General features: G+C 39.1%; 1 non-coding gene across 1 annotated transcript; it reads right to left on the reverse strand.

Annotated features, from left to right (window-relative positions):
* Positions 1–13,046: 13,046 nt before the first annotated feature.
* LOC138079406 (small nucleolar RNA SNORD22) lies at positions 13,047–13,172 on the reverse strand. The gene has a single exon (XR_011144878.1). It is a non-coding gene; the product is annotated as a small nucleolar RNA SNORD22 (small nucleolar RNA).
* Between the last annotated feature and the right edge of the window lie 1,101 nt (positions 13,173–14,273).

Consider the following 14,273-nt stretch of genomic DNA (forward strand, 5'->3'; position numbering starts at 1 on the left):
AATTAGAAGTACATAATATTATAAATGCTAAAATGAAAAGATAACTCTAAAGAGGGAAGTACAAAAAAACACAGAAATGTCAAGTCATATAAGAAGTGGGGGTGGGGAGCAGGTGTGGCTCTGATGTCTCACTTTCGTGAAAAAATAGCATATTGGCACTTTTATTAGTTTGACACAGCAAATTCCACACAAGACTACAAAGAAAGGTTTGTGAAATAGTCACAAAGTAAAGAGCATTGTAAAAGTGTTGTGAGATTGGAGTTGCTACATTGTAACCATCCTCATTTACAGGCTATTTGATTTTGTGCTTTAATTATATATGTATATATAATGAGGAATTTGAAACAGATTAGCCTTTAGATGTCTTATACTCATAATATAATTTTGATTATATAAGATTCAGCCTAACAGTGGTTAGTTGCACAGGCTTTGGAGAGAGTCCCTGTGTCTGACTCTTTTGCAACCCCATGGACTACAACCTGCCAGTCTCCTCTGCTCATGAAATTCTCCAGGCAAGAATACTGGAGTGGGTTGCCATTTCTTCCTCCAGAGGATCTTCCTGACCCAGGGATCCAATCCATGTCTCCTGTTTGGCAGGCAGATTCTTTACCACCGAGCTACCATGAAAGCCCACCGATATGGTAATATGTAAATGTTTGATTCTAATCATAGCCATATAATGTAAAAATTCAGAGTCCATAGAAAGGCAATATAAACCCCAATGCCAAGGGTTTGAAGAGTGAAGGAAGCTGATTACTACCTCTGTGGATCCCCACATCATGGGAATCACAATGATACCCTCATATCTATATTTGATGGTAGAAATTCAGCATTAGAGGGAATCTATAAAATCTAATATGAATCAAGCCAGCCTTTTACCTTACAACTAACCCTGCCAAGTTCATGCAGACATGCAAGTGAAAGCTTGAGCATAGCCTGGGAGAATTAAATCACAATTTCCCAAAGGGACTGAAATACATTTATAGATACTTTCTCGAACTAGCTGGACCATGAAAGGAAAAGTCTTGAAATAATTTTGTTTTTCCTCCCACCGTTCCTTTTCAAGCCTGTGATATTGGATTTCTTGTCTCTGGTGTTGAAGAAAATATGGGGTGGAAGACAAAGCTTTCTATCCCTCTCAATCACATTTTCAGAAATTAGCAACCTAGCCCAATGCAAATGAAATATAAACCATTATTCCAATGAAAATGTCTCCACTACCCCAGTGCTCCCTAAAAAGTCAATGTTCAGAAATCAGCAGTGGAAAAAGAAGAGATAATTTCTTCCTCTTTCCTTTTTCCCACCTCAACCCCACTTCCTCTACCCAGGGTCAGGGCAGCACCATTTGGGGCAAGAACATCAAAACTGATTGCTTGACTGTTACTCTTGGAGTCTGATGCTGAAGTTCCCTAATTGGTTGATATCCAAATACTGGCTCCTTCTTTCATTGGATGTTTTCTAGATTCTTCAGAGGTGCCACCTTGTCTTGAATTTGACTGGTGTTTGTCACAGGTTCCTAGGAGGTAAGCACTAAACCCCTGGGATCTAAACTCAAGTGATTAGAATGTCTTTGTTATGCATGGTAGGCCTCTGAGAGATTATCATACTAAATGAAGGAAACAAGAAAAAGACAAACATCATATGATAACACATACACAGAACCTAGAAAATAATACAAGTGAGCTGATTTATTTAAAAAAAAAAAATAGACTCACAGACATAGAAAACAAACTTTTGGTTACCAAAAGGAAAAGGAGGGGGTATACATAAGGAGTTAGGGATAATAGATACATATTACTATATATAAAATGATAAATAACAAACACCACCATGTAGCACAGAGAATTATATTCAGTATCTTGTACTCACCTATAATGGAAAATAATTTGAAAAAAAAAGTATATAAAAGTCACTATGTGCTATAGCTGAAACTAAGACAATGTTGTAAATCTGCTATACTTCAATTTTTAAAAAGAAGGAGGAGTATAATGGAAGGGTATGGAGTAGCTTTCAGAGTCAATGGAGGTGTTGAAGAAGCAGAGATGGAGAAGTTGGGAACTAGAGCAGGAAACAGGCTAGCTCTACTCCGAATGCAAATGAATTGTTTCTTCGAGTTTTCAGGTGTAGTCACTCCATAAAGATTCCAGTTTCTGGGAGAAACAGTTTGGTCTAGACCAGGACTCGTTCCCGCTTGTGCACCAGTCGTGTCTTGTGCATTTTGACTGATGAAATTTCCTCAAAAAGATCATGGAGCTCTAGGTACAGACTGCTCACTGTCTATTGAACATATTCACTTTCATTCTTCCTCACCAAAACTGTGACTCACTCTTTTAGATGAGTATGGATGGCCATGCAACTCAAAACGAAATCAATGGTTCTTGAGTGAATGAATGAAAAAATATTTTTTTTTTGGCCAATTTCTTAGCTGAAGTATTTTTAGGGTCTTCACTATTAAAAATATTTGGAACCCCATGGGCTATAGAGCCTATAGAATTCTCCAGGCCAGAATAATGAAGTGGGTAGCCTTTTCCTTCTCCAGGGGATCTTCCCAACCCAGTGATCAAACCCAGGCTTCCTGCATTGCAGGCAGATTCTTTACCAGCTGAGCCACATGGGAAGCCCATTAAAGATTTTATCTTTCCTTAAATGAAATACAGATAGTCATGCCTTGGACAAAATAGGGTAGTGTGATATCATTAAATATTTGATTCTGCATAGTCTATATAGTATTTTTCAGTTCAGTTCAGTTCAGTTCAGTCGCTCAGTCATGTCCGACTCTTTGCGACCCCATGAATCGCAGCACGCCAGGCCTCTCTGTCCATCACCAACTCCCAGAGTTCACTCAGACACATCCATCGAGTCAGTGATGCCATCCAGCCATCTCATCCTCTGTCATCCCCTTCTTCTCCTGCCTCCAATCCCTCCCAGCATCAGAGTCTTCCAATGAGTCAACTCTTCCTTCGCATGAAGTGGCCAAAGTCCTGGAGTTTCAGCTTTAGCATTATTCCTTCCAAAGAATTCCCAGGGCTGATCTCCTTCAAAATGGACTGGTTGGATCTCCTTGTGGTCCAAGGAACTCTCAAGAGTCTTCTCCAACACCACAGTTCAAAAGCATCAATTCTCTGGCGCTCAGCCTTCTTCACAGTCCAACTCTCACATCCATACATGACCACAGGAAAAACCATAGCCTTGACTAGATGGACCTTTGTTGGCAAAGTAATGTCTCTGCTTTTGAATATACTATTTAGGTTGGTCATAACTTTTCTTCCAAAGAGTAAGCGTCTTTTAATTTCATGGCTGCAGTCACCATCTGCAGTGATTTTGGAGCCCAAGAAAATAAAGTCTGACACTGTTTCCCCATCTATTTCCCATGAAGTGATGGGACCGGATGCCATGATCTTCGTTTTCTGAATGTTGAGCTTGAAGCCAACTTTTTCACTCTCCACTTTCACTTTCATCAAGAGGCTTTTTAGTTCCTCTTCACTTTCTGCCATAAGGGTGGTGTCACCTGCATTTAGGGTGGGACAATTCCTCTATCTAGTTGGCTACTAATAATTTCTGCTGCTGCTGCTAAGTCACTTCGGTCGTGTCCGAGTCTGTGCGACCCCATACATGGCAGCTCACCAGGCTCCCCCGTCCCTGGGAGTCTCGAGGCAAGAACACTGGAGTGGGTTGCCATTTCCTTCTCCAATGCATGAAAGTGAAAAGTAAAAGTGAAAGTGAAATCGTGTCCAACTGTTAGCAACCCCATGGACTGCAGCCTACCAGGTTCCTCCTACTAATAATTTCTTTAGAAGAACTAAAGAGCCTCTTGATGAAAGTGAAAGAAAAGAGCGAAAAAGTTGGCTTAAAGCTCAACATTCAGAAAACTAAGATCATGGCATCTGGTCCCATTACCTCATGGCAAACAGATGGGGGAAAAAAATGGAAACAATGAGATACTTTATTTTGGGGGGCTCCAAAATCACTGCAGATGTTGACTGCAGCCATGATATTAAAAGACACTTGCTCCTTGGAAGAAAAGCTATGACCAACCTAGACAGCATATTAAAAAGCAGAGACATTACTTTGCCAACAAAGGTCCATCTAGTCAAAATCATGGTTTTTCCAGTAGTCATGTATGGATGTGAGAGTTGAACTATAAAGAAAGCTGAGTGCCAAAGGATTGGTGCTTTTGAACTGTGGTGTTGGAGAAGACTCTTGAGAGTCCCTTGGACTGCAAGGAGATCCAGCCAGTTCATCCTAAAGGAAATCAGTCCTGAATATTCATCAGAAGGACTGATGCTGAAGCTGAAACTCCAATACTTTGGCCACCTGTTGCGAAGAACTGACTCAGTGGAAAAGACCCTGATTCTGGGAAAAATTGTAGGCAGGAGTAGTGGATGAAAAAGGTTGAGGTGTTTGAATGGCATTACCAACTCTACGGACATGAGTTTGTGTAAACTTGGGGAACTGGTGAAAAACTAGAAAGCCTGGCATGCTGCAGTCCATGGGGTCGCAAAGAATTCTACCCAACTATACAATTAAACTGAATTGATCTCAATTTCTAGTTAATAAGAAACACATTAAGTAGAAAACTCTAATCTTTTTGTAGACATGGAGCTCTCATTTCTCTTTCATCTTTTCTTGATGCACAGTACTTAGGTCAAGAGCACTAATTCAGCAACTGCTTTTGTAGCTTGAAAAATACAGAGTCAAATTTATTTCATAGATGAAAAAAAAAAAAAAGTGCCAAAATATTAGTTGTCTAAGGCTATTTAACACATCCTGCCTGGTTCAGTGATGTGATATCTCAATAATGTGTGACTTTTAATTATATTTTATATCTCTTGAGGTCAAGGAACTATATTTTTTCACTTCACAATTTTAAATCTCATAATAATTGTCAAATTCACTTTTTTTGTATTAATGAACACATGATAAACATTTTACTCCAATAAAATTTGCGTGTGCGTACTCAGTCATATGTAACTCTTTGGGACTCCATGGACTGTACCCCACCAGGCTCCTCTGTCCATGGGATTTCCAGGCAAGAATATTAGAGTGGGTTGCCATTTCCTTCTCCAGGGGATCTTCCCAATCCAGTGATCCAAGCTGCATCGACGACACTGCAGACGGATTCTTTACCACTGAGCCACAAGGGGAGTCATAAAATTTGACCAGTTACTAAATACAAATGATGAATGCTGCTTTTAAAAACATAATCATAAATTGAATTATAGATGTGGACAACTGCTAAGCTTATGTTCTCAATAGCTAAATATAAAGAGAATAGAAAGTCAAGGCTTCAAAGGTGTTTAACATATTATTTTCATGTATAAATATACAAGTAGATTAATACTACTGCTTTTAGACCTTGGAGCCTTAAACCATCAACTACATCAATCAACAGAGTGTGTCTAATTCTCAGTATATGCACATACAGTGGTTATACAAGTTCAATTATTTGTAGCAGGTTAAAAAAAAGTTTTAATATGCTTGGTAACATCAGTATTAATAATAGATATGTTCTTTTAATCTGCTTCAAGGGTGTGCTCAGTTTTTATAATAAAGCCTTTACTATATTCTGCAGCTATTTCTGTTTGGATTATAAGTAAAGGATGGATGAAAACATATTCATTTTTTATGTACATGTGGAATCTAAAGGACAGTGTTAATCCTTTTACTAAAAGGTTCAGAATTGTAATGAGCTGTGTGTGCTAGCAAAGGAAAAAATGTAGAAACATATTTATGGTATTTTAAAATACCTTTCAGATGCAGAGCTTTATCAATTTTCATCAATATTACTAATTTTTTCATGATTTCTATGATCAAATAGGATAAGATTCATATCTCTAGAATAGCATTTGTTTTTTTTTTTTTTAATTCTCATGCTAAATGTAATTTTCAGATAATAAAATATTGGTGAATAAAGCAAAACTTTCATTGCAATACACCTAGAAAAGTTTCTGTAATGGAAGCTCTTAACATTTATTTGACATATTTCCTTATTCTTTCAATCATTTTCTATTAAGTATGATTGATTTTATTTCACAAAAATATCTTCCATGAAACAGAAAAAAAAAAAAGAAAGAAAGGAAGAAAATCTCCAGAACGATTGCATCAGAATACTAGGAGGGAGAGGGAACAGAGATAGAACCAGAAAAACATTTGACAAAAAAAATTGGAAAAATATATAAATTTAGAAATTCAAAAATTTCAAACACCAAACAGGATGAAATTGAAGGAAACCAACAATGATTCACCATAATCAGACATCTAAAAACCAAAGATAAGAAGAAAAGAACTTAAAGGCAGATATAAGAAATAATGTTTTATATAAAAAAGGAAAATTATAAATGTTTGATTACAAGTGTCTCACCAGAACCAAGGAGATCAGTTGACAGTGGAAAACACCTTTAAAGTGCTAAAAGAAGAGAATTCTCAGCTTAGGTTTCTATAATCAGCAAAACTGTATTTCAGGAATAAAGGCATTATAAAGCTATTAAAAATTAAAGAAAGCTAGGAAAATTTGTTGTCAGAAGGCCTGCCCTAATAGAATTCTAGAGAATTTAATATCCTTAGGATAAAGGAGTTATTTCTCCACTGATCTCCAGTAGTGTATTGGGCACCTATACCCAGTTCTGGATGTGATTGTTGATAGAAGCAAGGTCCGATACTGTAAAGAGCAATATTATATAAGAACCTGGAATGTCAGGTCCATGAATCAAGGCAAACTGGAAGTGGTCAAACAGGAGATGGCAAGAGTGAACGTCGACATTCTAGGAATCAGCGAACTAAAATGGATTGGAATGGGTGAATTTAATTCAAATGACCATTATATCTACTACTGTGGGCAGAAATCCCTTAGAAGAAATGGAGTAGCCATCATGGTCAACAAAAGAGTCCAAAATCCAGTACTTGGATGCAATCTCAAAAATGACAGAATGATCTCTGTTTGTTTCCACAGCAAAATATTCAATATCACAGTAATCCAAGTCTATGCCCCAGGAGTAATGCTGAAGAAGCTGAAGTTGAATGGTTCTATGAAGACCTACAAGACCTTTTAGAACTAACACACAAAAAAGATGTCCTTTTCATTACAGGGGACTGGAATGCAAAAGTAGGAAGTCAAGAAACACCTGGAGTAACTGCAAATTTGGCCTTGGAGTATGGAATGAAGCAGGGCAAAGGGTAATAGAGTATTACCAAGAGAACACAATGGTCATAGCAAACACCCTCTTCCAATGACACAAGAGAAGACTCTACACATGGGCATCATCAGATGGTCAACAATGAAATCAGATTGATTATATTCTTTGCAGCCAAAGATGGAGAAGCTCTATACAGTCAGCAAAAACAAGACCAGGAGCTGACTGTGGCTCAGATCATGAACTCCGTATTGCCAAATTCAGACTTCAATTGAGCAAAGTAGGGAAAACCACTAGACCATTCAGGTATGACCTAAATCAAATCCCTTATGATTATACAGTGGAAGTGAGAAATAGATTTAAGGGACTAGATCTGATAGAGTGCCTGATGAACTATAGACTGAGGTTCTTGACATTGTACAGGAGATAGGGATCAAGACCATCCCCATGGAAAAGAAATGCCAAAAAGCAAAATGGCTGTCTGGGGAGGCCTTACAAATAGCTGTGAAAAGAAGAGAAGCAAAAAGCAAAAGAGAAAAGGAAAGATATAAGCATCTGAATGCAGAGTAACAAAGAATAGCACGGAGGAATAAGAAAGCCTTCCTCAGTGACCAATGTAAAGAAATTGAGGAAAAGAACAGAATGGGAAAGATTAGAGATCTCTTCAAGAAAATTAGAGATACCAAGGGAAGATTTCAGGCAAACATGGGCCCGATAAAGAACAGAAATGATATGGACCTAACAGAAGCAGAAGATATTAAGAAGAGGTGGCAAGAATACATAGAAGAACTGTATAAAAAAGAGATTCACGACCCAGATAATCACGATGGTGTGATCACTCACCTAGAGCCAAATATCCTGAACTGTGAAGTCAAGTGGGCCTTAGAAAACATCACTATGAACAAAGCTAGTGGAGGTGATGGAATTCCAGTTGAGCTATTTCAAATCCTGGAAGATGACGTTGTGAAAGTGTTGCACTCAATATGCCAGCAAATTTGGGAAACTCAGCAGTGGTCACAGGATTGGAAAAGGTCAGTTTTCATTCCAATCCCAAAGAAAGGCAATGCCAAAGAATGCTCAAACTACCACACAATTGCATTCATCTCACACGTTAGTAAGGTAATGTTCAAAATTCTCCAAGCCAGGCTTCAGCAATACGTGAACCGTGAACTTCCAAATGTTCAAGCTGGTTTTAGAAAAGGCAGAGGAACCAGAGATCAAATTGCCAACATCCGCTGGATCATGGAAAAAGCAAGAGAGTTCCAGAAAAACATCTCTTTCTGCTTTATTGACTATGCCAAAGCCTTTGACTGTGTGGACCGCAATAAACTGTGGAAAATTCTAAAAAGAGATGGGAATACCAGACCACCTGACTGCCTCTTGAGAAACCTATATGCAGATCAGGATGCAGCAGTTAGAACTGGACATGGAACAACAGACTGGTTCCAAATAGGAAAAAGAGTACTTCAAGGCTGTATATTGTCATCCTGCTTATTTAACTTATATGCAGAGTACATCGTGAGAAATGCTGGGCTGGAAGAAGCACAAGCTGGAATCAAGATTACCAGGAGAAATATCAATAACCTCAGATATGCAGATGATACCACCCTTATGGCAGAAAGTGAAGAGGAACTAAAAAGCCTCTTGATGAAAGTGAAAGAGGAGAGTGAAAAAGTTGGCTTATAGCTCAACATTCAGAAAACGAGGATCATGGCATCTGGTCCTATCACTTCATGGCCGATAGATGGGGAAACAGTGGAAACAGTGTCAGACTTTTTTTGGGCTCCAAAATCACTGCAGATGGTGACTGCAGCCACGAAATTAAAAGATGCATACTCCTTGGAATAAAAGTTATGTCCATCCTAGACAGCATATTAAGAAGCAGAGACATCCCTTTGCCAACAAATGTCCATCTAGTCAAGGCTATGGTTTTTCCAGTGGTCATGTATGGATGTGAGAGTTTGACTGTGAAGAAACTGAGTGCTGAAGAATTGATGCTTTTGAACTGTGGTGTTGGAGAAGACTCTTGAGAGTCCCTTGGACTGCAAGGAGATCCAACCAGTCCATCCTAAAGGAGATCCGTCCTGGGTGTTCATTGGAGGGACTGATGCTGAAGCTGAAACTCCAATACTTTGGCCACCTCATGTGAAGAGTTGACTCATTGGAAAAGACCCTGATCCTGTGAGGGACTGAGGGCAGGAGGAGAAGGGGATGACAGAGGATGAAATGGCTGGATGGCATCACTGACTCAATGGACATGAGTTTGAGTGAACTCTGGGAGTTGGTGATGGACAGTGAGGCCTGGTGTGCTGTGATTATTGGGGTCGCAAAGAGTCGGACACAACTGAGCCACTGAACTGAACTGAGGATAAAGAAAGATAAAAATTTAAATCTTCAGAAATGAAAAAATAGTATTAGAAATGATTAATGTCTAAGTAAGTTCTTCAAAGGATAATTTTTGAAAGCAAAACTATAGTATGTTCTAACAGTGATGAAAGTGAAAGTCACTAAATTGTGTCCGACTCTTTATAATCCCACGTACTACACAGTCCATGAAATTCTCCAGGCCAGGATTCTAGAGTGGGTAACCTTTCCCTTCTCGAAGGGATCTTCCCAACCCAGGGATAGAACCCAAGTCTCCCATATTGCAGGTGGATTCTTTACCAGCTGAACCACAATGGATGCAGTGATATATAAACTTATATATAATACATATAATTTACACATATAAAATAATAATGACAAATTTTCATGAGAGGTCAATGACACCCATATTTCTAAATTTTATTAGCAAGGTTTCTAAATTTTATTCAAAGTGGCATAATTCTAAATCTAAACAGGAAGTGAAAGTTTAGATATGTCTCTTGTAAGATCTAGTGGTGGCTTAGTTGCTAAATCATATCTGACTCTTACGATCCCATGGATTGTAGCCCCTGCCAGGCTCCTCTGTCCATGGGATTCTCCAGGTAACAATACTGGAGTGGGTTGCCATTTCCTTTTCCAGGGAATCTTCCCGACATCAAACCCAAGTTTCTTGCATTGCAGGCAGATTCTTTACTGACTGAGCTACAAGGGAAGCCTGATAAAATGCAGAGGAACCACAAAAATTAATGTGATGTAACTAAAAAAATTCTACCAATTAAATAGATTACAAAGATCCAAACAATTATTAAGGCAGGAAAAGAAGAGCATAATGAAAGTCAAAAGGATATAGAGAAATATAAAATGACAGAGCTAAATTAAACTATAAGAATATTTACTTCAAATGTCAATGGATAGGCAGCATCTAGTTCCAGGTTTTGGTAAAATAAACGTACACCATGCTAGTGTTAGTCACTCAGTCATGTCCAACTCTTTACAACCCTTATGGACTGTAGCCTACCAGGCTCCTCTGTCCATTGAATTCTCTAGGCAAGAACACTGGAATGGATAGCCATTTGCCTCTTCAAGGGATCTTCCTGACTCAGAGATGGAACCCCGGTCTGAATTGCAGGCAGATTCTTTGCTGTCTGAACCACCAGGGAAGCATCCATTAATGACACCTAAAATACCTTGATAATAAACAGAAAACAACCATCTTATAAATCTACAGAAAATAATTATAGGCAGAACTGGAAGGGGTAATAACTGAGAGGAGTAACACAGCAGAGTTTTCTGGGTCATTTCCCTTTTCTATTTCTAAGTCCCACAGCAGCCCAAATATCAGAACTGCTAATGAACAGGAGCAGCAGAAACTCTTCCCGCCACCAACACCTGTCTCTCTCCTGGGCCTGGGAAGTGTTGGGATGTGTCATATAGGAAGGCACTTGAGAGGATATTGCAAGTTGAATAGTGTCCACCCCAAATTCATGTCCACCCGGCAGTCAGGCTCTACCCTCTCTCTGAGCAGCTTAGTCTATCATATAGTCAAAATTATAAGAGAGCTGATTTCCCTGTACTTTAATCTCATCTTCACTTTGAAAATGCATAGCAGTTAGAATCAGGAACAATTGCACACTGATCTTTTATTTCTATGTATCCTGTTGGCACTTAAAATTCCATATTATTTTGAATTATCAATATCTTTATCTCAAATCTACTTTTCTATGAACTAAGTCCTTTCATCTTCATTAATGGTATCTGGTGCATTATTCTGTCTTGATCCTGTTACTGAAACAGGTTCTTTTGCTTTACATGAAGCAAAGAGAGGATTTATTAATAAGGCACCCAAGGGAGGAAAGAGGAGGACACGCCTAAATGAAGGCAAGGGGCAGAGGTATTTATAAGATAAGCAAGCCTCGTGGTCTGAGGCATTGTAGGGAGCCTGGGGAGGGTGGGGAAAAGTGATAGGAAAACTCATAGTTCTGTGCAGACATAACTAAGCCACATGGTTCTCCACCGTAAAGATGGTGGCAGCAGCGTGAGCTGAGGGCGGAGTTTTAAGCCCTCTGCGGTCAAAGATCACCCACTTATGCATGTCCAGTTGGAGGGTCGGAGTCCTATCCAGTCAGTTCTAACCAGTGCGGTTCCAGCTACACACAGCTAATTCCAAGTTTCTGGAAAACAACTGAAGCACATTTCTCATCGTTTAGCTTATGTGCTAGAGGACCGGTGAGAGACTTTTGTAACTATAATTACAACCACCTTGGTTTGTGAAGTCAGGTTACAGGTGAAATGGGTTCCACTAATGATTATTTATGGTTTCTCTGTGGAAACTGCAAGAGTTTTTCTTGTTGTTTACTTCTCTTTGTATTTCATGTGGGCACTGGGTTCAGAACTGGTTTCCCCAGTCGCTCAGCGATAAAGGATCTACCTGCAATATAGGAGACTCAGGAGACAAGGATTTGATCCCTGGGTGAGGAAGATCCCCTGGTGGATGAAGTGGCCACCCACTCCAGTATTCTTGCTTGGAGAAACCCATGGAAGAGGAGCCTGGCAGACTTCAGTCCACGGGTCACAAAGAGTGGACATGACGGAGCACGCACGCATGCATCGGATTCAGAACAGAAGGTAAACCAAATTCCTATGTTTGTTTTCAAAACTAGTTGCCACTTTTTCATCATAGTAAAATGAAAACACCTGTATACGTCCATCTCCTTAACCTTTAATATAAGTCAAAAGTGCCTAAGCAGTTTTGAGAGGGGAAAACTGCAGTTAAACTGCAGTCAAACACAAGTTTGCCTTTTCTTCCAGTGGACCTGTATCCTTCTCCCAAGCCACATTATAAACCTGATATAGGGAGAACTGAGTTACATGTGGGCATAGACTGATGCAGTCAGCGGTTAAGTCTAGAGGCTTCTACAAGCATTAATAAGCACTTCACTGCCCATTCCTGGGGACCCTTGCTGAAAACCTACTGTTCTATGTTTACACCATCCTTTACATACAAAGTAGGAGCAAATGAATAGTTGCTGCTCCATAAAGCTTAATATCCAAGTGAGGCAATCCCATGACTATTTCAGACTCTACATCCAAGGTGATCTCAGGGAACTTTGGTTGAATAACTATGGCTTGCTGTATATCATTTTTATGAATGAGGGAGAAGTCATCTATGTGGCATCAGTAGTTTTGTGAGTTGCTTTAAAACAGCATGCTTTAAAATAATCATAAACATTCAGTGAGATATTTATTCAAATTATTTTCTGGAATATGATGTCCCCTCTTCATTATCTGCCAACCCTGATATCAAGAATTATGATGTTTCTGCATTATTTTTTTTTTTTTGAAGGTTTAAAAAAATTTTATTTAGGCTGAAATGATTCAAATATGCTAAGTTGAACAGGCAATCTGTACAAAGATTTTTCAGTTTTGATATCTTCCACATTAGATTCCATTATGGGTGCTTTGTTCTTTCTTCAGATCCAGGGGGAAAAAAGGAAAATGTGCCTTTCAACCAGTCATTTATTCTCCTCTTTGCCTTGTTGAGTAATTCTCATGATCCCTCAGACAGTTCCCTCTGGAACAAGCTTTCCTCTTCTCCCCCAGCCAGCCCCAGTGGGTTCACCTTTACAGGCTCTGGGACTAGGACAGGAAGTAAGACTTGTGAGGATTTCTTCACTGGGAATCTGCATTATTTTTAAATGGTCAGCTCAAATCTGAGAAAGATGACAATACTTTTTCAATCTGTCATAGCTGTCTTTGGTAATAAGGGGATTTTCTCTTTAGTTCTTGCTTGAGCTAATACTCTTCTATGGAAATGTTTCAAAATAACATAAGACATGGGTTTTTTTTAATAAATAATGTAATGCCTTTAATATATAGTTTTTAAATATGCAAATATATCATATCTTTAAATCCACAGTTTTCTTTGATTTATTTATCAAGGGCATGTGCCAGGCAGTTTTAAGTTCCGACTATAAAAAACCCCTTTATTCAGTGGACGTACATCCTCATATGGAGAAAGCAAAAAATAAACAAGCAATATCAAGAAGGGATAATTCTTACAGAAAAAAATAGCATGGTGAGGGAAAAGGATAATTGTGAAACCCTCTTGGAGGGGATGAAAAGAGGGGAGAAGAAAGTTTGAAAAGTCCATATCCTTGGAAAAGCATCCTGTAAGAGCATTGAAGAAGAAACAACAGGTACAAATCCCAGAGGCAACCTGGAGACCTGACTTAAGAGAGGGCCACTGAGACTGGAGACAAAGGAGAGGTGGCCATTGGTAAGAAATGAGCTTGGAAAGCTACACAGGGGTATCTGTTAGGCATTGCTGCACAACAGGTCGACTCTAAAATTTTAGTAGTCTACAAACACCATTATTTCACAGACATCTATAGACCTAGGTCAGTCAGTCTCTGCTGGGCTTGATTTCTCTTCTTCTGTCACCTGGGGGCTAGTTGGTTCAGGGTGGCCTTCACCAGGATGACTTGTCTCTTTATGTGATTTCTCATCTTGCTGTGGGCTTGCTCAGGCTGGTGTCTGTGACAGAGGCAGGGGTCTGTCACAAAATTTGCAAGGCCTGTCATGATGTGACACCTTCACACACTCACTCCTGGTGCCTTCTATTTATTGTGTAAATAAGTCATAAGGGCAACTCAGGTTTTTGACGTGAGAAAATAGACTATCCCTTTAAAGGAGAATTTGCAAAATATTTTGCCAAAGAAAATAACGCACTAAGGATATTCCTGTCATCAGTTGACCACAGCAGGAGCCAATTCATTATGA

This window comes from Capricornis sumatraensis, chromosome 4 (genome assembly GCF_032405125.1).
Source record: "Capricornis sumatraensis isolate serow.1 chromosome 4, serow.2, whole genome shotgun sequence".
Taxonomy (NCBI): domain Eukaryota; kingdom Metazoa; phylum Chordata; class Mammalia; order Artiodactyla; family Bovidae; genus Capricornis; species Capricornis sumatraensis.